The 25,783-nt window shown below is 45.9% G+C and overlaps 1 protein-coding gene across 1 annotated transcript in view; it reads right to left on the bottom strand.

The window, feature by feature from the left end:
• RELB (RELB proto-oncogene, NF-kB subunit) overlaps positions 1 to 25,783 on the bottom strand; it is a 738,804-nt gene that overhangs the window by 512,051 nt on the left and 200,970 nt on the right. The gene's annotated exons all lie outside the window — the stretch shown is intronic.

Here is a 25,783-nt window from a genome sequence, read left to right as displayed (position 1 = left end):
GATGAAGAATCCAGAGGAAGGAAAGGTCCCTCTGAAGCAAGGATACCCATCCTTGATGGATTTCTTTTTGTGGGAGTTTTTGAACATTCCAAAGCACTCAAGGCCAAATACATTATCCTTTTCACCTTAGAATGTATTTGTTTAAAGTGTGAGGGTCAGAATAGTACTTTGGATACAGAACGATTTTGTTTTGGACATTCCAACGCTGACAAATCCTTAGTTTTGAGTTAAGTTAGGGAAACTCCACTAGTGCAGGGACAGCAAGGCCTTTTCTCAACCCCTTTTACGTTCTAATAAAAGTCTTTAGCCACATACACACACACCTATTGCACAAATATAGGAACAAATATGCACATAATAAATACACATTTACATTATATATACACACAGGGGTGTGGCTGCTGCAGTAAGCAATGCCCAAGTGGCTCTTTACTTCTTTTGTAGGGCAGGGTACAGTAACGGTCATTGCCGTTGTTCCTTGGGGGTGGAGCCTGCCCTCTACAGGTGCTGCCTCAGTCTCAGCAGTTCCCCATGCCATCTTGAGCACCACTGTGCGCAGGGCCCAAGTCAGTTCTTTCCTTAATGTGGCACCCCATGGGGCGCCGCCATTACAGCTGCAAGCCTGATTGGATCTCATCTCTGCAGCGCCCTGATGTACGTGGCTGATGTCACATTCAAAGCTTTTCGCCAAGCGCATTAATTTTCTTCCTGCAGCGCCACATTATCTAAAGAAGTGAAAACGCTAGGTTTCTACCTTGACTCCACCCTAACCTTAAGGAAACAGGTTAGATCGTTAGCATCATCCAACGCCTACACCTACACCTACAAACCTTGCAGACCCTTTCCAACACAAGCCAGCTGCATTATCCTCGCCAATGCCTTAATAATGTTAAAATTGGATTATTAACACCCTTTACTTGGGAGCCAAAAAATATATGATTGACAAAATTCAAATCTTGCAAAATAACGCCCTTAGAACTGCCCTTAACCTACCCAATAGAGAACATGTATCCAATAAGAGAAGAGAGCACCACTGGCTGAAAATAAGCGACAGAATCCTATTCAAAACATTTTCCCTCACATTCAAGTGCCTCAACACTGCAGCCCCCCCCCTTATCTTACTGAGAGAATAGTCAGAAGAACTTCTACTCACCCCTCTAGAGTTGCCAACTCCCACTGCCTACAAATACCTAGATTCAGACTTAAAAAACAGGTGGGAACAGCTTCCCTGTAAAAGCTGCCCAATCCTGGAATGCTCTACTACTTGATCTTAGAAAGGACCAGTCCTACTACAGCTTTAGACGCAACACCCTCAACTGGCTACGTTCCAACGACCCTCATGACTAACCAATATGTATCTTGCACTAGCTACTGAAACTTTTTCCTGCATTCTGTACCTGGCCCTGGGCCACACTGCTACCCTCCATGCATGCTTGTATTCACAAACCTCACTATATCCTCTTCAAGATGCTTGTATATATGTACCTTTACTGTATTTACTAATAATGTGTAACTAAGCTTTAAGTATCCTTTGTAACTTGTTGCGCCCAGTTACCTAAGGGTTCGGTGCGCCCTACAAATCAATAAACAAACAAACATTGCCCTGTTGGGCACCACAGTCACTGTCATGGTCAAATCACATACATCACGAACCAGCTTCCAACACCTCGCACCTAAAAACTGGAACTCATTACCTACCTCACTAAGGAACGAAAAATCATACCATACCTTCCGTAAAAACCTCAAAACCCTCCTATTCCGCTAAAGTCTTCCACATGCACTCTCATGCTTGCATTGTAACCACAGCATAGCATAACCTCTAAGCTCAATGTTTATTACCAATGTGAAATGTACTCGGTAACTCGGTTTACATCTGTAAACACATTCCTATGCTTGTGTTCATGACTAAGTCTGCTGTAACAGCGCCACGATGCCCCAGGGCAGTTCTGTGCGCTTTATAAATGCAAATAAATAAATAAATAAATTCCTGTCCATTGAGGACAGGGCTGGGCCAACCCCTCCCATCCCCCATACCCGTGTGGCATAGCAAGGTGGCCTTCCCCATTCCACGAATGAAGGACCTCGCCCTGGGGGTTGAGGGTCTCTCACCAGCTCACCCTCCTGGTGTCTGGTGCACCAACATCTTTATCGAGAATATGGCCCCAGGACTTCACCAGCTCAATCGCCTGACTTTACAAGGCCAGGTACCACTCCACTTCTCTGGACCTGCCCAGACTAGCCCAGGGAAGGCTGACAGGCAGCCCAGCTGTGCCACTTGGTTCCAGGCCACACTACATATGCGGTTCATGGCTGGGGGGCCCTGATCTTCGCCAAGCAGGGCAGCATGGCTGCAGGCCCCAAGGGGGCCCTGGATCTGCCGAGTATGCAGCCGGGGGTTATGGATAATGCCAGGCTGCTCCTAGCAAACATGGCCCAGCTGAAAAAGTCCTTACTGCCCAGTGGCGTGAAGGGCTACCCAAGGCAACGATCCCCAAGGGAGACCACCACACAGCCTCTTGCTCCCTCCTTCTTCCCCAACCGTTACTTGTAATGTTTTTTTTTTTAGTTCAAAATTGTCACCCCTGCCCAGTCCATGCCATCATTGCTCGGGGTAGAGGGGGACCGGTCCATTGTCTTCCCCAAGACTTTTCTTAACCCAAAGTGGGGCTGGATGGTCTATTCCACAAAAAAAGAGGTACATTACAATAGTAAAACACAAACATATATACACACACATTTAGTATTCCCACACATTGTTTTGTTTACTTACCTTTCCTTGGGGGGGGGGGGGGCAATGCAACCCTTCTAGCCAGGCCACATTCGGTCCAGAGGCTACACATTTCTATCCTCAGTCAGGCTTCACAGCAGGCATATCAATTAAAAAGTGGCTTTTGATTTCAGAATTTCATGTCCTTGCTGGTGAGAAATCTTGGGACATTTCATCTACAGGATGTTTACTCAAAGCAAATACTCAGGAATCATAGATACGACAGTTATAGAGGCTTAGGTTGCAACTACGACCTGACTTTCAGGCTACAATTCGAGGAGCTTCTGCTTATTTTGGCCTCGTCATTGAGCTTCCCGATCTTGGAATTACAACTTGGTTTGCCTCTTTACTAGGTGCAGCCACTGCTGATCTATGTAAATGGGTCTTTAGTCAGCTCTTTGCACCGCTCTTCCAAGCTCTGCAAAAATCTGTGCACCGCGAAGAGCCTAAGCATCAGAGATGCACAGAAAATGCAATCAGCCTGTGTGAAAATCACTAGGGGTACCATGGTTGGTTGAAGGCAGGGTGGTGTGAAGAATCCTGCGGATCCCTCACCAAAGCCCTGCCTAAAGTCTCCTCCCAGGTGGCCAGGAGAGGGCAGGCGCTTCCCAATCCTCCCCTGAAAGGGATTCCCTTACCATCATGCCAGAGGAGGTTATGGCGTATTGCCATTTTAAAATCTCTCACCCTCCTGTTGAAGCTGAGATGGTAAATTCTAAGTTTGTAACATCAAAAGAACAATTCTTTTTATCCCTAAAATCAAATGCCCTCCTAAATACCAACAGTGCAGTACTAGAAATAATGGAAATGTTGCTTTATCTACATCTTCTTCCCCTAATAAGGTTAAAACTGACAATTCCTGTTTTGAAATAAAATGAAGGGAATTAATCTACCCTTAATTCTATTAAGAAGTGTCAAAACATAAATTCACTGAAGTGAACTATATGTCCCATAATGCCACAGGGACTGACATGAAGAAAAGGGCTGAATGCAGAGGTGAAGGACAGGCAAGTAGGCCTACCAGCATTTGACAGGGTCAGACAATTAACAAAAAGGGCCTACACCTGAAATGAATTGACCCACCTAAGGAGCATAAAAAGCTGCAGCAGGGGGGTGGGAGGGTAGAATGGAGCTGGAACCGGAACCGTAAGGCTGGAAGTAGCAGCAGAAGGAGAACCATAAAGCTGGCAGTTCACGAGGAAGCGTGTTCACTTAGGGAACACTGGGGCAAGAGAAAAGCAGATTTCACCTGCAAGTCACGAGAGAGTCCTGTGTTCACAAACCCTGCAGTGTTGTGGCTGCACTAAGAGAGGCGTGTCTTCCCAGGTGCGCCTCATGACTGTGAATGCAAAGCCAAGACTGTGTACTGAAGCAAAATGAGGGACAGAGCAGTAAAAGGAAACTCCCTGTGGTTGAGGCCGACCGAAGACACTTGTGCTGCTGAGGGGTGTGGGTCTCAAGAGTGCCTAACGTAGTAACAGAGCCTGAAGAAGTCGATAAGTGGAAGCAGCCTGCAAGCGTAGTGTTCCGGGAGCCGGTGATTGAAGCTACGTATGCAGGTTCACTTTGAAAAGCTTGCGGGTAACTATTACCAGCTTAATAATATCTCGCTTAAGCGTGGAAGCAAGGAAACATTTTTCATTACTCTGAAGAGGTCGGCTAACAAGGACAATGTATCGCGTGCAACTCTAATGCGAGTCGAGTTTTCGTGTACAAAAGAAGTCTTTTCATTTCCACTGTAGAAACGTTGCTGGAGTCGTCGCGTATCTCCACTTAAGAATGGGATGCTTTTCCGCATCACTCCTTTCAGAATTGGTTACAAGATTTATTCAATGAAATCCTAAGTGGAGTCAGAAGGTAATTCCGTGATAATAAAAGGGGAATACAATTTTGCACGAGTCTTAAATTGAAAATCTTTCTTCAAAGTGATTGTATGTAATTAAATCTGATTCTGTATTGAAGAAAGAACCTGGTAACATTCAGAACAAATATTCTAAGAAGACAGAAGTTGCTAAATTGACGAAAAGAGCAAGCATGGCCTAAGCCAGTAGGCGAATCACTCCCATGGTGAAACCAGCCTTGTTAAGAACTATTCACCCGCATCCTGAGAGTATTGAAGTTGTTAAAGGTCCAGTGTCCCTGATACAAGTGTGACTTTGTTATCGCAAGCTGGGCGTGTAGCAATAAAACTTAGGGGTAACTACTGGAACCATAAAGGTGTGAATGAAGCTGGGTGCTTGTAAGAACAATCTGTCAGGCTGAGACTGTTTAAGTTAAACTTGAAGCAGTCTGGAAGCAAAGGCAGATTACATTGGTGGTAATAAAACAGGAAGAAGAGGCAAAGAGGCTGCCCATTTCCCATAGCTCAGGAAAAGAAGGGTGCCAGGCCTAACTGTGGAGATCGAGAGTCTTGTCTCTAAACACTGTATGACTTCAAAAGTATCAAACTGGATTAGACCTATTTAAACTGTGGTTGCATACGGCGGTCAGAGCATCTTACCAAGAAGCTGAATGAAGTTAGTAGAAGACTGTGGAGCAAAGAGTCCTGCTCTCACAGTAACAGTAGTAGAAGGGGGTTAAGTGGAAAGCAACACCCTAAGAAGCAGCCACCTGATGAGTATACTAAAGACACTGCAGAGGTCAAGAATACCAAGGAAGTTGTCGAAACAGAAAGTTTCTTTGTTTAATAAATTGCAGCAAACCTATCCTGGAAGAAGAATATTCAGCATTCCCATTGGTGCTGTTTTTCTTAGATGAAATTGGAAGGGGAATTTTTCAACAGAATTTTGGAGAACTGCTGCCAGTGGAATTTTGTTTGGTGAACTTTTCTTTTTGGAACTTATAAGAACTGGTTCAAGACTTAAGTATCCTTTTGAATATTTATGATAAAGTGACTTGGAGTAATCCTGGGAAAAGGATTTACCCAGTACAGGTGAAGGTCATTCAAATCATGTCATTGGTTATTCTTTTATGTATGTTATTCATGTTTTATCTTGAATGTTTTGTTGTTTAGTTGTGAGGGCCAGTTTTGTTGATGCTAGGAGCTAATCCCTTAGACCGAGAATAGGCAGGGAACTCCCGGATAGAGTAGGTTTAGCGAGGTTTAATTTGCACTTAATACTTTTAATAAAATGTTTAGTTTGTATACAAACACAAGCAGTTGTCCGCCTTGCATTACTGACCCCTCACAGTAGGCTGGTGTGTAGTTAGGTGGAGGAGTGGAGCTGAAAATGGGCCCTGTTTAACTAATTTTCTCTTTCAGGGTGGCTCTCTTAATACTGGATATGTGCTACAATGAAGGATTTTTTTTAGATTTTGCTTTCTGTACAGGTAGCAGTGCCTGGCCAATCTCCTCCCTTAGATCTGCCATTGTAAAGATGGGAGAGGTAACTTTGCCACTTGCAAAACACATGGCAAAATGCACCTTTGCAACTATTCCTCCCAGTTTGTTCCACCTTCCATTTGATTCCAGGAAAGTGTACTAGTTCCACCCAGTTGATTTGGCGTAGCTTCCTGGTACCCCTTTCCGAACCTTACCAACCAGCGTTCCTCCATACGTTTTGGATTAATCATTCTCCTTCCCACCAAACTTAGCAACTACCATGTGTTAACATACCTTACAATGTTTATTTATTTTTACATTTGTAGCAGCACGCTCAACACTTGGGCATCAAGGCGCTAATTTCAGGACACAAGTTGGAGAGGTTTGAATGAGAGACGGAAGACAGTCAGAGGTCAGTAAGTAAAGAGCCAAGTTTTCAATTGTTTTCCGGAGGCCCAGTGTGATTGTTCAGCACGCAGCGTGATTTGCAAGGAGTTCCATAATTTAGCAGCAGTGAACGGGAAGCTAGCACCACCTTCCCTGGCACACCAGAATCTCGGGATAAGGTGGTGGGTGTACGTGGGTCGCGTTGGTCTTGGAGAGTGGGCTCTTTCAAATTTTTGAGAGCGGAAGGGCGGGCAGCATTGGTGAGCCATCAGTGAGGGATAGCTAGAAATGTTAAGGTGATGCATTCCCAGATGGGGAGCCAATGAACATTTCTTCTGGCTGCTGAGATGTGCTCAAGCCTGGCAAGGTTTAGGCCACCTCATAAGGCATTGTTTTGTATGAATTATTTATTGATAAAATACAATCTGGTTTTGTCGATACTGTGAGAAACACAAGGGCATCGTCACTCCTATTACCCCAGGATCCTCTTCTCATGTGTGCAGGGAAAGGCAATCGGTCTTGGATCCTGACATTGGGGATGGAGAAGCAAGGGAGGATCACCTGGGTGGAGGGTCTTCATAGCTTGGGAGTAAGGTGCCGCAGACGAGACATGGTATCCCCCTTTCTCTATTGAGGACCAATCTAACCCTCCCCCAACCGTTATGGGTTATTGCAAAACCTCTTGCTTCAATTCCCCACATTTGACAGTTGAAAGTACTGGGACGAGGAAGAGGAGACTAAGAGTAATGAACACCACACCTACATTTTACCACTCTGGTATTGGGACGAGGAAGATGCCTGCAGAGTATTGTGAGAGTCAGGCATGTCCCCTTAATCAAAGTCAGGCAAACCTTATGAAGGGCCTACACCTGCGACCCGTTAGGGGTTTGCAGGTGTATGAAATGAGAGCCAGAGAATGGTATTCAGGAGAGGAGCAGTGAGACCTGTGGAGGAGCCCAGACGCTGACTAGCAGCCCAGAGAGGGAGCCTTCATGTTGCTCAACTGTGCAGGAGGAAGGAGGACACTGTTCGCCTCTCCATCGAGCCAGCAGAGTAACCAGCATGCAAGATGTGGGCTCTGGTATGCGAGTGGGGCTCGTAGGAGCTGGTCCGCTGACCGGCAAGGAAGAAAGTAGCAGCGGGAGCTGTTCAGGAAGGACATCAAGTATTGGTGAGTGTCAGGGAGAAGTACTCGATAACTGGGACGTTCCTAAGTGGGCTGCGAGTGGGGAATGAAGGCATTCCAATTACTGAACTGCATTGACAGCTGAAATTAAACAGAATCAACAGTTATTGACTACCGAACTAAATAACTTGAAAATAAACCGTACCAAGTGCATATTGAATACCAAATTGAAGGAAAACTTGAAACAATGCAAATCTATTGAATACTGAACTGGAAAACATACTGAGTGCACATTTAAACACCAAAGTGAAGAAAAACTTGAAATCAAGCATAACGAATGCACATTGAATATCAAACTGAATTAAAGCTTGAAAATAAGAAAAGTGAATATTTGTTGGGTGTCGAACTGAATGCAGCCTTACCTATCTATCTATCTATCTATTATGGTTTTTGTATAGCGCAAAATCGCCCATAGGCCTCAGAGCGCTCACAGAGACAAACAGAGAACATATAGAATGGTACTGCAGTGGTGTGTGGAACACAGAGAAAGTTTGCATGTTTCTAGTTTTCTCCCTCATCAAACAGGTGTGTCTTAAGTTGTTTCTTGAAAACAGTAAGGGACACACTATTATTAACCATGGGGGTGTGGAGTTCCAGACCATTGGTGCCCAAAGGGCAAGGTTTGTGCCACCTACTCTTAAGATTTTGTCGTGGTTTCATGATCGTCGTTTGAACGGAGATCTCTTCTGAAAGGTGCCTTTATTATTTTTTTGACGAGCTAGTTAGGCGCGCTACCAGCTAAGTATTTGTAGACTAGAACGGTACACTTGAATTTGATCCTTTGTTGGACTGGAAGCCAATGAAGCTTTCTCCTGGCTGCTGAAAATGTTTCACGTCGGCTCAGTCCAAAACTGCCCTGACCGCTCCATTTTGTATAGTTTGCATTTTTATGATATTGCTCTTAGACGTGCCCAACAAAAAACTATTGCAATGAACAAGTTACTTCTTACCTTGTAACGTTCTTTCGACGGGATGTTCCTCCGACGTATTCCTCATCTTAGATATCTCCTTCCATCTCTGCTGGCCTCGGAAATTTTTTTTCTCTAGAGGGCGCTGCGCGTCGACGTCCTCCGAGTCGATGTCCCTCGACAGCCGCCATATCAACGTCATCCTGCCTATAAGGGCCGCGCGCAGCGTCCGTTGCTCAGTTCCGTTTTGTAGCCCACAATAATACTTTCTGGACTAGACTAATCACCCTGAAGGAGCGTAAGCTGCAACAACACGGGAAGTAGAACTGTGGGGATGGATGGGAGGGCCGATGAGGAATACGTCGGAGGAACATCCCGTTGAAAGAACGTTACAAGGTAAGGGATTGTGTCCTCCGACGTATTCCACATCTTAGATAGGCTCCCATAGCAGTATTCTATTATTGGAGGAGGGAGTACTGACTTCAGGCTGTCTTCTATTGATGAATAGAATGCAGTACAGCCCTTCCAAACCTAGTCTCTTGACTGGAGGAGGAATCCAAATTGTAAAAACGTGTAAAGGTATGGACAGACGACCATGTAGCGGCCGCACAGATGACTTTAACCGGCACGCCTCTTTTGAGGGCCGATGAAGCTGCAATACCTCTGGTCGAATGAGCCCTAAGATTTTGAGGGGGCTCTTTCCCTGCCAGTTTATAACATTCCAGAATGGCTAGAATGATCCATCTGGAAACGGTCTGCTTAGTTATTGGTAACCCCAGCTTGTGACCTGCGTAACCTACAAACAGCTGGTCTGCCTGTCTTATCCTGGCTAGTCTACTGATGTAAAAACGTAAAGCCCTTCTAGGGTCTAGCCTGTGTAACCTCTCTTCCTCTTTCCCCGGGTGAGGAGGAGGATAGAAAGATGGTAGGGTAATCTTCTGAGTGATATGGAATTCAGAAACCACCTTTGGGAGGAAATTAGGCTTCACTTGCAGGACAACTTTGTCTTTGTGAAATATTGTGTGAGGGGGTTTACAAGAAAGAGCTTGTAATTCGCTCACCCTTCTAGCAGATGTAAGTGCTATTAATAAAACAGTTTTAAGGGTAAGGAATCTTAACGAACAAGACTGGAGTGGTTCGAAAGGTGTGCCCATCAGGAAAGTTAGTACTAAGTTTAAATCCCATAGGGGAACTTGGAATGGTCTTGGGGGATAAACATTGGTTAACCCCTTTAGAAACTGTATTACCAAGAGTAATTTGAAATAGGATGGTTCTTCCGCAGTGCGCTTAAAGATGGATAGCGCTGCGAGATAGCCCTTAATGGTGCCAACTTGAAGGCCTGAATTCGCCAAATATAGAAGGAAGGACAAAACCATTGGTGTACCACATGAAAAAGGGTCGATATTCTGTTCTCTACACCAGCTGCAAAATCTGTTCCAACGGCAGCGGTATAAAGACTTTGTTGCTGGCCTCCTTGCCGAAAGCAACACCTCCATAACATCATCAGGGAGGTCCCAATCCTTGTACCTCAACCTTTCAGAAGCCAAGCGTGAAGGTTGAGGGTTTTGATGTCTGGATGGAGAACCTGACCTCCCTTCTGTGAGAGTAGGTTCTCTCTGAGTGGAAGTCGAATTGGAGGGCAGATGGACAAGTCTAGAAGGTCCGGGTACCACATTCTCCTGGCCCAATCCGGGGCAATTAGGATCATGGTTCTCCGGAATCTTCTCAACCTCCTGATCATTTGAGGAATGACAGGGACCGGTGGGAACGCGTACAGAAGCGGAAACTCCCAGTCCACTATGAAAGCGTCTCCCAGAGCTCCTCTCGGGGGAAATTCCCTTGAGCAGAACAGATCGCATTTCCTGTTGACGCTGGTGGCGAACAGATCCACCTGAGGGGTTCCCCAAAGGGCGAAGATCTCTTGAAGGACTTCCTGAGCTAGTTCCCACTCATGGGAGACTGTGCTCTGCCTGCTCAGAGCGTCCGCTGTCAAGTTCTTCTCTCCGGCTAGGTGAACTGCCGATAGAGAGATTCCTTCTTGGATTGCCCAAAACCAGAGCTGCATCGCCTCTCTGCACAGGGGTAGTGATCCTACGCCTCCTCTTTTGTTGAGGTAATGCATGGCCACCGTGTTGTCCGTCATTATCAGGACGTTTTTCCCTTGTACAGCTGTCAGGAATGTCTTCAGCGCAGACTGATGGCTCCCAGCTCTAACAGGTTGATATGTAGTCTGGACTCCGATGGAGACCAACGACCGCTGATGGTCAAGTCGTTGGCGTGGGCTCCCCACCCCGCGAGTGAGGCATCCCTGACTACTGTTATCTCCGGCCAGGGTTGCCAAAACTGTTCTCCTTTCAGAATGTTCTCCTGACAGGCCCACCACTGAAGGTCTTGAGCCACCCTGTCGGGAACCTGAAGAAGATCTGTCATTCTCCCTGAGAATTGTGACCACTGAGTCCTCAGTGCCCACTGGAGGGATCTCATTCTCAGGCGAGCCTCTGGCACTAGGAAAATGCAGGATGCCATGAGGCCTAGCAACCTCAAAAAGTCGAAGGCTGGGAGACGTTGGGCATCTTGGAACTTGGTAACCATCTGTAGAATATCTTGAGCCCTCACCTCTGGTGGCAAGGCTTTTCCCAGGGAAGTGTCCAGGATCGCTCCTATGAACTGGAGTCTCTGCGATGGCATCATTTGTGACTTCTTTAAATTGAGGGAGAAGCCCAGTCTGTGAAGGGAGTGGCACACGTGATTTAGCTGGATCTGAGCTTGTTCCGAAGAGACAGCCCTGATCAACCAATCGTCCAGGTAGGGGTATACATGAATCCCTTCCCTCCTTAGACTTGCCGCCACTACCGACATTAACTTGGTGAAGACCCTCGGGCGGAGGTCAGCCCAAATGGCAGCACTCGAAATTGATAGTGAGAGTTGCCAATTGCGAACCTCAGGTATTTCCTGTGTTTGAGATGGATAGGCACATGGAAATAAGCGTCCTGAAGGTCCAGAGATACCAACCAGTCCTGGAACTGAAGGGCCTGGAAGATCTGAGAAAGAGTGACCATCTTGAATTTGTCTTTTCTGAGGAATTTGTTCAATTCTCGCAAGTCCAAGATGGGTCTCAGTCCTCCGTCTTTCTTTGGAATGAGAAAGTAAGGGGAGTACCAGCCCTTGTTCCTCTCCGCTACAGGTACCGGTTCTATGGCACCTTTCTCTAGCAGGTCCAAAATTTCCTGCAAGAGGAGCGGATCTGGAGCTTTCTGAGAGCTGATCCCCGGTGGATGACTGAGGTATGCGTAGGAGAGGCAGGCAGTAACCTTGGGCAACTGTTTCCAATGCCCAAGCATCTGACGTGATAGCCTGCCATTCCGCCAGATGTTGAGTCAACCTGCCTCCTACAGGTGTCCTGTGAGGGAAGTCCTCAGAGTGGTTTTGGGGCGGCTGATGCAGATGCCGATGGTAAAGAGGCACCTGTCTGCTGTTGCTGCGGCCTTTGAATATCTACCCCGTCCACCTCGGGTAGTTCTTCTTTGTCCCCTTTGAGCCGGTCGTCCTCTACCTCTTCCGAATGTGGAGTAGAAGCGAAAGGACTTGCCTCTCGCAGAGGTTCCTGTGGGACGAAAAGGTGTCTGACGGATTGCAGCGCCTAGGGATTTTGCTGCTGCTTTTGAAGTTTGCAGTTTTTCTAAACTGTCATCCGCCTTTTTCCCAAACAAAGAAGAGCCATCGAATGGCATGTTCAAGAGCCTGGCTTGCACATCTGGGGCAAAACCAGACTTTCTCAACCAAGCAAATCTCCTGGTTGTTGTACTTGCCGCCATTGCTCTGCTGATACTGTCAGCCGAATCAATGCCCGTCTGGAGGGATTCGCACATAGCGTCTTTACCGTCCTGTATGATATTCAGGAACGCCTCCCTTTCTTCTCCCTCCGGGATGCAGTCAGCCGCTGTAGAAGCACACTCCCAAAGTGTATGGCTGAATCGAGCAAAGGTGCAAGTAGCATTCACAGATTTTAACGCCATGCTACATGCCGAAAAAACTTACTTTGCCATAGCATCATATTTTTTATCGTCCCTGTCCTGTGGGACGGTAGGATAAGCCGTCTTGACATCGGTAGAAGACGCTGCCTGTACCACCAGACTTTCTGGGGATGGGTGTTTTGACAAAAACTCCTGGTCTGTAGAGGATACCCTGTATTTTGTAGACAGTTTTTTATTTACTGCCGGGACGACATCTGGGGTTTCCCAGTTCGTCATAATCTTCCTCTGAAGAGCTTTATGGAAAGGCACCACAGGATCCTCCTGTGGGCCTTTATCAAGAATATCCGTGAGGTCATCTTGTTGGAAAGATTGTGAAGGTGCACCCCATAAACTCTGTGATCCTGGCCATTAAGGCTCTATAGGGGGTTTCAGCATGCTCCCCCGGGTCTGGCCTAGCAAACTCCACCTCAGGGGAAGTGTCTAACCCACTTGCCTCATGTAAGGAATCATGAAGATCCTTTAACCTGCGTTCTTCAGAGGAAAATTCCTCTCTAATTGGGGTTACAGGTCCCTGCAACTCAAATGTGTCTTCCTTTTCAGACAATTCACCCTCTTCCAAAATTGAGGACATAGTTCTCAATTGTTCTGAACTCATAAAGGGTGTAAATCCCATTTCCAAGGCAGAGGGTGCCGAACTTGTCATTATCGGCCTCGAAAACGTCGATGTCGTCGACGTCGAAGGCTTCGAGCGTGGCGTCGAAAACAAAGGCGGAGGCCTCGATGACCTCGACAGAATTGGGATTCTACTCGACAATCTCGAAGCCATCGTCATCGAGGACCTGGGGATAGTCACTGGGTGTGTCGTGACCGTGACTTTTCTTGGCGTCGACGCCGGTGTCGAAGCTGGCGTCGAGTCGACAGACCCGGGTGTCGAAGGTCCCTTCGACAACGGCGTCGAAGACACCGACCTCAGCGTCGACGGAACCCTCGTCGACGGAACCTTCGAGGAAGGTTTGGAGGTCATGGTCCTACTCGAGGGTTCGAGACGCGCTCGAGAGGTTTCCTTCGCCGGGTACTGCGACTCGCAGCGTTTTTGACCTTTGGGTCTTTCGACCAGAGCATCGCTCTCGGCAGTCTTCGAGGGGGTCGAGGCCGCTTTCTCGAAGACGATCATATTTTTGCGGAATTCCTCCCATTCACCCCGGGAACTATGTTTCGTGGGGCAAGGGATTCTTTTTGGCGAAACAGAGGAAGAGGAAGACGGAGAAGGGGATCTTCGACGTCTCCTCTTCGAGTGCTTCGATCTCGAGGAGTGATGGGGACCCACTCCGAGACCTGGAGCGCGAATGGTGACGAGGAGACGAATGTCTCGACTTCGTCGACGAAGAAGAAGCTTTAAAATTCTTACCTTTCTCCAGCTTCCCCCTATGCTCCTTCAGGGCCTTAGCTGTCATGGACATACAGTCCTCGCACTCCGAACAATGGTGTTCAGCTCCCAAACACCACAGACAAACTCTGTGAGGGTCAGTCAGTGACATCTTTTTTCCACAATCTCAGCATTTTTTGAAGCCGGATCGAGGAGTTGTCGGTTCCGACGAGGAAGCCATCGAGTACGGATCAAATAACTCGAGGTAAATAGGTTTAATCTGACAAAAACTGAGCAACGGTATTCGGAGGCACTGAGTAAGCGCGGAAAAACGGAACTGAGCAACGGACGCTGCGCACGGGCCTTATAGGCAGGATGACGTCGACGTCGATACGGCGGCTGTCGAGGGACATCGACTCGAAAGTCTAGTTTTGAATTAATTATGGCCCCCACAGTCAAAGCGAGGTTTTGCTCAGTTAGGTAGGGTTGAATTTACCATATCAGATTTGAATAGAACGCACAGGTTGATTTCAAGTATGACACATGTCTCTTGAAGGAGAGGTGCGATTCCATAAAGATTCCCAGCGTTTTAACATGAGCCAAGACTTCAATATAGCCGTTATTAATTTTAAATGTTCTGTATTGGACGTTAAGTTTTTTCATTTTCTGGGGAGTGCTGAGTATCAGAAGTTGGGTCTAAGCTTCATTGAGTGCGAGATAGTTTGTCGCCATCCATTATGGATGTCGCTAAACACCTTTTTAACTCTTTGCGCATTCTTTTCATAAATACCTGACAGTTCAAATACCAACTGGGTGTCGTCAGGGTAGTTAGTAAACCGGACACCCAGGGTTTGTAGCATGTCGCACAAAAGTTTTGAGAAAATATTAAAAAGTAGTGGGGACAAACATGAACCCTGCGGGACGCCACAAATTAATAAGGTTTTGAGGGAAGAGAAGTTTCCCTTTGCCACTGCAGCCATCCTTGGACCCAAAAGGAATTTAAACCACTTTGCTGTGAGTGGGGAGCAAGGGGCTAATCAGGAGAAACCCAAAGAGTGTGAATACTGCACACAAGCCAAGAGGCCAACCAAGAGAGACTACACAACAACTCTGTACATCAGGGCAAGTCTGGAAAAACCTGTGAGGGCAGAGGAGTCTAGGGATCCTAGTTGCACAACCTGTGATGGGTGGACTGAGCGGTCTGACAACTGCGTCTAGACCAGTGAGCCTTGAACTGTGCGAATCCTAAGACATTGCGTAAACTAGTCTTGGGGAAGGGCACACAGACTCGAGGAACTGTGAATCTTTGTCTTGAGAACGAAACATCAAGACCCTTTTGCTTTTGAACTTTGTGCTTGGAACTTGGGCAAGGGTGAGCTGAAGAAGCTAAGAGCTGGACGGCGCTCTGAACTTTATGTTGGTCACCATTACTTTCATTATTGACACATTGTTTAGCTTTAGTTGTGATGGCAAGGATAGGTTTTGGACACAGACAGACTTAAATTGAACACTTTGACTCAGACTTTTAGTTTTGTTCAGGTAGGGAAATCCAACCTTAGCATAGGGCAAGTTCTTTGTTTGAACTTCAAGTCTGTTGTCTGTGTCTTACTTCATGATGTCTTTACAATACACAAACATTAACACTTGCAGTCAAACAGCATTTTTGCAGAGAATGGTCCAGCTGCAGTGCACAAATGCAGTGTCTCCCACATACAATCACTCTACAAAGATATCCAACTAACTATAGGGAAACAATGTCTCCAATGTTTCGCCTAAGGTGGTCGAAGTGAAGTCGAGTGGTGTGGGATGAATTGAGAGCACCATATTGCAAGCAATACAGTAAAAAAGAAAGAAACCAAGGTACAATAAGGTCTTAACAAAATGATAAACTGGTTCCTTTAATAATATCTGGAAAGAACACGCAAACGAAAATTAGGAGATCGCAATCTGGAGTTGCACAGTCAGAGTGGGAGTTTGGGACCTTTAAAATCAATGTACAACAGGCCCGCTAAGTAACAAGAGGGTTTTACAATAATCATCCCTGCGTTCCCAATCGAAGAAGTCTTGCACTTATTTTCTGGATCTAAAAAAATGTTAAGCTGTGTTCACCGCCCTTCTGGTCAGGAATCTTGAAGCATGCAAACAGTTTCTTCATCTCACGCAAGAAAACTTGGGGATGCCTGGCAACAGTGGAAACACACACACAAAAGAAATAAGGAGTTGAGCATGCAGCAGTAGTGTTTCTTGATTCTATGTCTATTAGTTTGTCTGTTGGAGGTCGCTGATTTTCTTTGGCCACCTCAGAGCAGCCTCAAAGAGACCATGAATAGACACACAGCACCTTCATGAGGGGATTCCCCCACCAATCCCCATACCAAGGACCCTCATGCCCCACCCCAGCTGCCCTTTTCTTCATCACCAGATCAACACGCCTGCAAGCCTGAACCCTCTAGGAAATGTGCAAGCGCTTGCTACGCTCCCTCTGCCCCATTCACCCCTCGTGCACGCACCTCTTCCGTGGCTACTCTGCATCCTCCTCTTTCGTTGGCAGGCTTTTGTGGGCACCACTGTCCATGCTGGCTGGCAGAATACTGTATTTATTGTGGGCAAAGGCATCTTGAAAATGCTTCTTTACACGGTTTGTGAATTGGCATCTATTGGACCTTTTTCATGTCTTACCCTACAAAAAGGATTGCGAACTGTGTGGCTTTTTACCAAGTTATTCACAGGAAGTGTGCTGTAAAATGTACCATTATTATTTTAGTTTTGTAATGCTCCCATGGGGACTCTCCCCCACCCACCCAAACCTCCTTTGGTTGGTTCGGGCTCCTTCTCTATGCTCGGTCGCTCCCGCATATTCATGGAAAATGATGCCCATCCAATAAAAATTGTCACCAGCCGCCATTGGTCCCTTCTCTCATGCATGTTCACGCATTATTCAAGATTACTAAAAGTAGACAAGTAAGGGTCAAATGCATTCTAGAATTCAACCTGTTCAAGGCAACACTATGTATCACATTTCCAAATGATGTTTGGTTTTTGTGCTCATTCTTGCATAAGTGAGAGAGGGGAGGTTGTATTGGATGCGTTGTAAATAGTTGGGAATGAGGGCTGCTGCAAGGCCCACTAGGAACGCATGTCTATATCTAGAAGCATATGAGAGCCAGGTGGGAGTGGTTATGGTGTGAATGGATGAATGAAGGAAAGCATTTGTATTTAATACTATACCCCACCAAGTATCTAGTGCACGAGTGCTGAAACGCTAAGTCGGCAGCACCATCAAGAGTGTATATTTAAGTGGAGGCCCCCAGCAGAGTCCGCCATCTAAGCCACAGGAATGTGATCTAGCAAAGGCTACACTAGCTCACTTCATGAAACTAAGACAGCAGACTATCCGGTGCAGTGGGCTACCTTGTGCATCGGCAAATAAGGACAATTCTAAAGGTTTGTGCTTTTCAGCAAGTGTTGCATCTTAAGAGTGAGCGCAAAAAAAACAGTATCCTCGGAGATGCCTCACAACATGCGATGAGGAACGGGAGAAGCCATATTTCAAATAAGCGTCTAGCAGAAACACAGTTTCATGGAATCTCAGAAAGTCGTCATCTGTACAGACCCTACCTTACAGTTGGAAATAAACAGCTAGAACAGTTTAAAAAGATACAACTTTCCCCAAGATATGATTTAATCGTAAAGCATGTCGAGCCTAGGACTTTCCTACCTTCTGCTCTTAACCACCTCTACACTAGAACTCATCAGAGAACAGGTGACTGCCAGCTAACCACACGAATCAGCACCACGGATGTCTAACATGAGGCCGTGGCCTCCACACAGAAATAGATTAGTAATCTACTCACCTAAGTAATCTGTGAGAGAGGAGTAAGAGAAAGAAAAAAGAAAATAAAGCAAGACATTAGTTTTGCATCATGTATAGAAACATTTATCAAACAAGAGTAGCACAATCAAGTATAGTTTTTCACTGCTTGACACAGACATCAATGGAGTCCCTAGTTGACGCCAGATTAGCTTCAATCATCACAGAATTTCTCTCCTCATGAAAAAAACTTGGCAGTTCCATTTCTAAACACACTAAACTGTGCATAACATCAAGCAACGTCTACAGTTGTCTCCATTCTATATTGCTAAAGAGTGAAGGTGTTTAGTGACCCCCATGTCTCATGGTGTGTCATTGCTGTGATATTCAACGCTCCTGCTCGCCTAGCCAGGGGTCTGCAACATTTGGATCTCCAGATGTTTACCCCTCATTCTTAACCAGCATTACCAATGTTGAGGGATCATGTGAGTGCTAGTCCAAAACACCTGGAAAGCCAAAAGTTGCAGACGGACTATTCAAATCTCGGCTCCAAAAAGCTAAATATGCAGAGTCAGGGCTATCAGTGAGGAGGCAGTGCACGGCTTCTGTGCAGCAAAATGCTCACGGTAAATTAGAGAATTCAGTCGAGACATTGTCAAACATTGCACCCTCTTTACAAATAACTGAGCATGAAAAATGGAGAGAAACCATTTACAAAAATAAAACTAAATGACATTACTAGATTGCAGTTCGCGATCATCATCGGCTCCCTTACGTATATTTTACTCTGGGTTTGGGTTAACATTTTTTGGATAGGATAGGGCACCTTTATTCAGGAGAAGATCTCTACAAGTTATTATCTTGAAGACATACAAATTATCCATAGCTAGCTTCTATCAATTCCTCCTAATCAGACATTGCTAATCAGATGACACTGCAAGATATTATGATTGTTTGCTGCAAAACTGTGTTCTTCCAGATGGTAAGGTTATCAAAGCTTGGAGCACTTGCTTGAAGAGGATTCTAAAGAGGTCCCTATGATTAACTTTAAGCATTGGCAGAAAATATCACAGATGGCACACAAATCTCTATTTGAATCAGTTCACGGATTATTTTAAAGATACTGCACAAGATACACAGAGGATTCTTCAAATGCACTTGCCAAATAAGGTGTTTGGGCACTGGCGCTATAGCCGTTCCTCTCCATCTCCCTTGGAATTTCCTACCTAAGCCAGGCATGCGTAACACTCGGTTAGTTCTACCGAACGTTAGCTCTACTGTCTTATAGCTACCTTGAGCTAGTGGCGTCTCCCTAAATGCAGGCCTTAAAATACTTCCTTCCTCGCCCTACACTATCTAGTAGTGTTCTACTAGGGAACAGGGAGAATGCATTGCACTCTTTCCTCTTCCTCAGCCCTTCAGTCCTCTGTCCCTCTGGTGTTTTCCCTCCACCTACTGCTCTCCATCAATTCCCAGAGTGACGCTTCCCAAACACTCCTTAGACTAAATAAAGTAACCCCACTCGCTAAACATTCAAGCTCCCCACACTACAGTAACCTTCCACTCACTAAACCAATAACTCCCCTTTTGATACAATACCCTCCGCACCACCTTCTGCCTACTGGGATATTGGTCCTCCTGTAAACCCAATTTAATTTCCTGCCTTATACTGTCCCTCCTCCCTAGGGATTGTTCCTGTGCCCTGTCCAATGCGCCAGTGTGTTCCAAAGGAGTTTTGTGTGTGCGAGAGAAAAACAAAGCTGGGGCTAAGCCCTTGCCACTTCTGCGCACCACAGAACTGCCATGGCCGGACTAGAGTCCAGGTTCGTGTCTCTGATGGTTTACTGATGGTTGCTGTAGCCAACCACCGTTTGTCGAGCGTTCACGTATGTCTTGCTGCTCTCTTCTGCAGCTGCCATATGAAGCTGGCTTTGTGGAATCGTGGGGTTGGTTTTCCTTTATGGGCCTCTCAGTCTCGGACCAGTTGGGTGCTGTGGTGGAGCGCTAACTGGTCTCGCGCATTCATCAGATTGCCTGCTGCAGATGCTCTGTAAGGAACAGAAAATAAACTGGCGAGCCTCAAAGAGGCATGGCGTGAGACAACGCTGTACTGGTGTACAGCTTGCAGGCACAGTCCAGGCTACTGGCCTTGTCACACTTTCCAAAAATAATATACCTCATCACTTTAAGACCATCCGTTTAAAAGTCAAAAAAGTTCAACTGGCACACATCTAGAATATAGGTTGTGCATACAGAGGTCAACAGAGTTAGTGTGATCCTCTTTTTTTTCCATTCCCGTGCGGGCTGTCTGCATGTGTAGTCGGTGATGTGTGCTCTCTATGCCGCACGTGCTAATTGCATCTAGGGTGATATCTAAATGATGTGCACGTTAGCCAGTGGGTGTTAACGTACTGTGGAGATAAACATAAGCGCCTGATTAGGAATGCCCGTATGACTAGGTATGAGTTATAGCCTAACTCGGCGATTGTTGGCTCTACACGAGCCTACACTAGCGCAAGATCTTTGCCCAAATGTCAACATTACTTTACCGGCATATTAGCGTAACATCGCTGGACTCCTAGGTCAGTGACTGCAGCATATGACAATTGCGGGCTGCAATTTCATGACGTTTATACTCTTTAGTACGAATCCACACGTAGCTGGTGTATGATTTCCTGCCTCCCCATGGCAGCATTAGGGAAACAGTCGGTGTTGCCAGGTTAGAAGGAAAAAATAAGCTGAACGCCCCTTCAAAACACTCCCAAAACAAACTGACTCCCAAACAAATAAGCTGAAAATACAAACACCTGTAAAACACCCCCCCCCCCCCCCCCCCCCCAAAATCAAGTCGGGGCTGAGTGCCCCCCCCCTCCCCCAGTAGAGAAGTGATGCAGCATCGATGGCCCTTTCCATTGATATTGCATCACTTCTCTCCGGCCGGGTATAATCGCGAAAATGTGCGATTAAGCCCTCCCCTCTAGGACTCATATTGGTGCATGGTCCTGGAGGGGAGGGTTTAGGCGCAGCGGTATTCAAACTGTGGGGCGCGCCCCTCTGGTGGGCCGCAGCCTCATGCCCAGGGGGGCGCGCATCCAGTTTGAGAAAGAAAAAAAAAAGAGACTAAATGACCAAAGGGTCGGGCTGTTGCTTCATTAATAAGCAGCAGCCCCATCCACGGCCCCTGCCACACATGCTTAGTGTGACAGGGGCCGGGCCTTTGTGAGGTCTCAGGCTCCATTAGGAGCCTATAAATGAAGACAAAAGAAAAAGCGCACACCTTCTTTTGCCTTGATGATGGTCATCACGGCAAAAGAATGTGTATGCTTTTTTTTGTCTTCATGAGGCTCCTAATGGAACCTGAGGCCCCACAAAGGCCCGGCCTCTGTCGCACTATGGGTGGTGGCAACAGGGTCGGGTTGGCCCCTGGCCGGGCCGAAATCGTCCCTGGGGAGTAAGGGCCGGTTTCAGGCCATGCTTGGACGGTTTGAAAAAAAAAAAAGAAAAAAAAAAAATTTCGGAAAAATGAATTGTTTTCCAATTCTTTTTTCTTTTTTTATTCTTCAAAAACCTTTCATCCTTCTTGGGTCGATATAAGTACCAACACAGGTTGGGTGATATTGTATGCATATTTGTTCTATAAAAAGAGCTTAAGGGTAAGTGCTATATAATACCATATTATCATCATGTGGCCTTGGACGTCTGCTTGGAGTCACAGTATTTTGACAATATGGATCTATACACACAGATATTAATGATACGTATGGTGATCCATTCTTGTATGAAATGTATATCACCTTAGTGAAATCATAACCATATTTTTCGTAGTGTAGTTTACTTAGGAACAATGCTGTTGTACCGGTAGGATATCTTAACAGCAACGTGCGCGCCTTGGAAGCAAGACGACATGAAGCAACACACAGGTTCGAACCCCGGGTCCGCGCTTAGAAACCTCTGGGTGTTTAAGCGTGTTATAAATGCGCAACTAAGACAAAAAAAAACAAAAAAAAAACAATTATGTAACTGAAAAACAAACAATTCCTGTAACAGCGCCTCGAAGCTGTATGAGCGCTTTAAAAATGCAAAATAAAAAATAAAATGCTATTTGATGCCACTTCCTATTTTGTCAAGGGGTGAAAGGTTGTGTTTCATCGATCACAGAGAAACGGGGACCCCAAAGCCAGTTCAACTACCCACTCCCAGGTGTGCTACTGATCAGGTAGATGTAAGTCGAGAGCCAACCAACCTCTTTCTCCTATCTGTGCTACTGTACCATACAAATAAGGGGGAATCGCTCTCCTGCAGCCTCTCTCCCAGTCATCAATTCTTGATGATTTACTGGTGCAGTCACAAAAAAAAGATTTTTTGGGGGTTCATTTTGTTTACAAAAGTGCTAAAACCCCCTGGCTGCCAGTTCATTGTCCTTTGAGTCCCAGGCTCCATACCCCCTGAGAGCCACCAACCTTAGGTGCTGTTTTATAACAAATGAAAGACGCAGACAGAATAACTGTGTGAGTCAACTGAGAGATGAATGAGGCTTTGAAAATGTAGCTCTTACAAATCAGAGAATCAGGGGGGCAAAGAAGCACTGCACATCTCAGCTCCCTCTTCATGGGTTTACAATTGCCACCTGAAAGGTTGCCAGCAGCTAACCTGCCATCCTGTCCCAACTCCATGCCTCGTGTGCTATTCCCTGGTCAACCAAACCCTGTGAACTCATAGGCCGCATAAGACTCACAGAAGTCTTTTTACCGCCCGTCCTGAACGTTTCTTCCACTAGTGCTATTAACGCGTGCAGCTCCAAGGTTTAATATTAACAACCAGTGTTTGTGGGTAAAGGGCCGGCATAAAGTCTCTATTTCAGAGCCAGAGTCAAATGATAAGGTGCTTGTGGCAGTATGGAGTTCCAGGCCTCTGCTTGGACGCCGGGTTCTGCAACCTTTAGCTCTGCAGATGTGTTGGACTACAATGCTCATCAGCCCCAGCCAGCATAGTCAATGGTGATGGATCATAGGAGTCGTAGTCCAAAACATCTGGAGAGCCACATGTTTAAGACCCCTGGCTTTAAGGAACAGGAAGTAAAATAATCCATGAAACTAACAGGAGTATGACGTTCCTGGATCTACATGGGTAGAATAAAAGTAGACTAGTAGAACAGCCTGGGGGCATCAAGTTTATGTAGGATGGAATGGTGGGGGTCTGAGTCACCTGAGGAGACAGGGATATCTTACAGGTCTGAAACCTGGTAATCCACTTTACAATAAAAGACAACATGGAGAGAGGTGATGTCTCTGTGTGGCCTGTAAATCTGCCGAGATACCACCAAACTGTACTACCATTACTGCCACTTGGTCTGGCGGTATTACTGCGGATTACAAGTGGTGGTAGGCAGTGTTAGTCCCCATTAATTGGAGTCCATAGGACTCCATGGTGGATTTCAGCGGTATTACTGCTGGTAGTAATTTTGCTGGTGGTAATATCCCAAATTGTTCTATTTTGGGCGGTATGGTGGAGGAAATACCTCCAGCTTCTTGCTGGAGGATTTTCCTCCACCTTTGCCCTCAAACCCATAGTTGGGCGGTGCGATAATGTGGCTCTATAGGGTATTACCAGTGTTGCCAGTCAGAACTAATTTACCTCAGCAATGTATTCAGTTCTCTGTCCTGACGCTTAAAATGTGAGATTTGCATTACAAGCTGTGTGCCGCAGACCGCTTCCACTCTAAGCGGGGGAGAAGTTAGGACTGTGGGGACTGAGACGGCAGGACTTTTCAACCTTTTGACACGAGGGGCCTTCTTGGGGGGCATCACCTCCCACAGGATATGGTACAGTATAATTACCTCATTGCTTTCTATCACTGGTTCCTCTACATCAGCCTCTTGCTGACATAGAAGGGGTTATAGCTGTTCAGTGGGCATTCAGTGGTTAAGAACTATGCTGGCCTGCCATATTGTGATAAACGGCAGCTATTAACCTTAAATTTGTCGCCATTGCAAGTCTCACTTCTCCCACAGCAACAGCAGAGCCCGCTTGCCAGTGCCTGATAATCCCAAAATTCTCTGTAATTTTATGCAAAACTGCATTTTCTTTTTATAAGGTTATTTTACTCACTGAATGCTGAAGTGTTTTAAGTCTGGACTTTATTAACTGGGTGCTTGTAATTGCAGCACAAGCACTCTTTACAATCTAAACTAGAGGTGTGTTTACAATGTTGATTGTTCCAAAATACATCTCCTAGTGTGCTGCTTTGGGTCAGGTGCCCCCCTTTAAGCTGTACACAATGATACATTGTCTGGTTGACATACTATGTGATTTGTGTATTTTATAAAGGAAACTAAGACCACTAGAACTCACCACCCCAGAAACTTCCAATCCCACCTTTGGGGGCATTCCTGTGGACATGAGAACACAGAGGAAAGAATGAATAAAAAAGTATTTGCCTTCAAGAGGAAGCTAGACCTTTGCAAAAGAAAAGTTGGAGCTGGGCAAGCCACCTAGCAACATTAAGGTCCAGCTTTGATGAATACTACCCTGAAGTAAATGCTGGCATTAATGACTGGGTGATGCAGACTTTTCTGGCAGAGGAGGTGGTGCATCATCCATTTGATGCCCAGGAAGAGCTGATTGAGGTTCAGTCGGACACTACTCTGCAATCTGAATTTAGAAACATTGCAGTGGGTGAATTTTGACTGAAGGTAATCCTGGAGTATATTACATTGGCATGGTCTGCTATACAGTCGCTCTTACCCTTTGGGTTTTACTACTTGTGCGAAATAGGCTTTTCAGCATTGGCTTTTTTACTGACTCCTTCATTTTTTGAATAAGGGGTGTTTCAAATGAATGTTGAAAACCCGGAAAGTGGGAGTTTTTAAAACATGGAGACAACCATGGCTACAACATTTAGACGCGAGTGCTTCCATCAATCCCAAACATCACCTGGGTGCAGGGTGAGCCTGGGTAACTGCTTTCTAACATTCTACACTACTTTACCAGAATTTCTGGTAAACTACAATGTTAAAAGCAGTTAACACTCTCCCCCACCCCCCCCCAGTCTGAAACCACACTTGATTGCATTATACTTCAGCCAAGACTGCATTATACTTCAGCCTGGATTGCATTATACTTCAGCAGCACATATGATGTGTCCACTGAAATGTTTAAGATTAAGCTACATCCCCTATCTGGTTACCCAGAGGTAACATCTTAGCAAATTTCACTTGTGGCTGGCCAATCTACAGCAGCACTGTTGTAAGTTTGAACTGTTGATGTTTTACTGAAGTATGGCACCACACACGTCTTTTTAATCGGGAAACGTCTTTACTTCTCGTTTCCCTTGAATTGGGAACTTTTTTTTTGGTGGTGGTACTCCACCTTGCAGCTGTACCTTCTGTTTAGCAAGCATTTCATTCTCCCATCCTAGTTGTGTTGCTGGACGATTATAGAGCGGTGGAGTAGGGGCAGTGATGTCTTACTGGAATGCAACTCGAAGGCTTAAATCTCCTTCTTTCTTGACTTTAGTATATACAGTGCATGCTAGCCAATGTTTCCACTGTTCTGCGCTGCGCGCGCCAACAACCACCCCCCCCGTGCGCCGTTGCACCAAGTTCGCGACTACATGCAAATTTGCGGTCATATAACTGCCAGTGATGTCACTTCCTGTATTTGGGCCCGCCCCCGGGAAAAACATAAGTCGGCTCCCCTGCTGTGGATAGGTTTCAAGAGTAAGAAAAATAACAATAACGCAAATATACATAGACAAAACACAAACATAATATCTTAGAACAAAAGCATTTATTAAAATAGCATTTTATTTTTCTAGCAATTAGTGTCAATTTTTATTTCTTGTGTGTGACTTATAAAAGCACATCATTGGCTTTTTGGATCCTTGGCTTTTCTGGTCCATCGTCCAACTGGTCCTTGAATCGTCGCTCTCCTCAGGTCTTTGGCTCCTTTGCATATTTGCCAGGACCTTCTTGACACTGAGCCAGCCCAGGCATTTCCTGTTAAATGCTAGGACTAGTATTTTTGTTCTTTCCCTCAGAAGTCCATAATTAAACAAACACTT

The sequence above is a fragment of the Ambystoma mexicanum genome, chromosome 2p (assembly GCF_040938575.1).
Source record: "Ambystoma mexicanum isolate Mex_15411 chromosome 2p, UKY_AmexF1_1, whole genome shotgun sequence".
Lineage (NCBI taxonomy): Eukaryota > Metazoa > Chordata > Amphibia > Caudata > Ambystomatidae > Ambystoma > Ambystoma mexicanum.
The sequence above is the reverse complement of the archived record's forward strand: the minus strand, read 5'-3'. Positions and strand labels throughout refer to the sequence as shown.